Source organism: Colobus angolensis, unplaced genomic scaffold (genome assembly GCF_000951035.1).
Source record: "Colobus angolensis palliatus isolate OR3802 unplaced genomic scaffold, Cang.pa_1.0 Scaffold772, whole genome shotgun sequence".
Classification (NCBI taxonomy): Eukaryota; Metazoa; Chordata; class Mammalia; order Primates; family Cercopithecidae; genus Colobus; species Colobus angolensis.
In genome coordinates this window covers 61,799-63,241 of record NW_012121510.1, presented here as the reverse complement: position 1 = coordinate 63,241, position 1,443 = coordinate 61,799, and the positions used below count along the sequence as shown (strand labels likewise).

The 1,443-nt window shown below is 51.8% G+C and overlaps 1 protein-coding gene across 1 annotated transcript in view; it reads left to right on the top strand.

Annotated features, from left to right (window-relative positions):
- LOC105502146 (pituitary adenylate cyclase-activating polypeptide type I receptor-like) overlaps positions 1–1,443 on the top strand; it is a gene marked incomplete at its 3' end in the record, with an annotated part of 20,632 nt that overhangs the window by 7,257 nt on the left and 11,932 nt on the right. The window lies entirely within an intron of this gene.

Below are 1,443 nucleotides of genomic sequence, written 5' to 3'. Positions count from 1 at the left end.
CCCTGCCTGAGTGGATCCCTTCCCTCCTGCTCTCACACTTCACTGCCACTCCTGGGCACTTTATAATGTCTTAGGTGGGAGCAGCTCCAGAAAGTGTATGCAGCACTCCCCCACCCACCCTCGGGCCTGCATTCCTCTCCCCATGTCCCCCAGTGGGGGCCTATACACAGATGGAGCCACGAGGCTTGGAGTGTTGTCAGGAGTGGAGAGGTCTCACAGAGAACAGGATCTGTTCTGATTTTCAACCTCTGGAGGAAGAAGGGGAGGACGGAAACTTGGCCTTGGTTGCACTCGGCCATCTCCTCCCTGAAACATGTTTTCCTGGCTGCTGTGTCCCTCGCCTGTCCTGGTTTTCTTCCTCAGTCTTCTTTGCCAAGGCCTCTTCTAAATGCTGGCATTTCTGTTGGGGCCAGGCCTGTTCTCTCCTCTTTTCTTCCCTGATGTCTGTTCTCTCACTAGACAAACCATCCATGTCCGTGGCCTAAATAGCATCCCTGTGCTGCCCACTCCCTGCCCTCTTCTCCAGTTGCTACTTCTCTAGACTCCAGACTTTCCTCCAGCTGCCTACTTCGACAGCTGTCTCCTCTTGGCTCTTAGCACCATCTCAAACTGAACATACCCCAGACTAAGCTCTTGCTTTCCAACTTGCCTAATTCCAACATCTGCTTCTCACCTGGCCCTTTCCACTATGGTAAATGATCCATCCATCCATCCATCCATCCATCCATCCTCCCACCCACCCATCAATCCACTTGCTCATCCAGACACTGAAGCCAGAAACCCAGGTGACATCCTTGGTACCTCTCTCCCTTGTACTGTGTTAGTCAGGATGGCCTCGACTCTGCAGCAGTAACAAATCAATCTTAAAATCTGAGAGACTTAGCACAGTAACATTTCTTGCTTGCATGTATCATAGGCCAGTGTGGTCAGCAGAGGTAGGAGGTGGAGCTCGACTTCACACAGTCATTCAGGGATCCAGGTTTCTTCCATCTTGGAACACTGTTACCCTTAACATGTGGTCTTCAAGGGTGGTCCAGAGAAGGAAGAGAGGCAGGCTGTGGAAGCTTGTGAGGGATATTTTAGAGGCGGGTTCCACACTTCCACCCTCTCACCATTGGCATGCCCTCAGTCATGTGAATGTGGGTGAGCACTAATAGTCTTTGGCACACTTGCCAGCTAGGTCCAGTGTGGAAGCTTGTGAGGGATATTTTAGAGGCGGGTTCCACACTTCCACCCTCTTACCATTGGCATGCCCTCAGTCATGTGAATGTGGGTGAGCACTAATAGTCTTTGGCACACTTGCCAGCTAGGTCCAGTGTGTTGCCAAGCCCTGTCAGCTCTGCTCTTGACTCTGTCCCACACAGGACTCCTCTCTAACTCTGCTGCCATCGCTCCAAATCAAGCTCTTTCATCTCACCCCTAGACTACAGCCATGTCCTAACA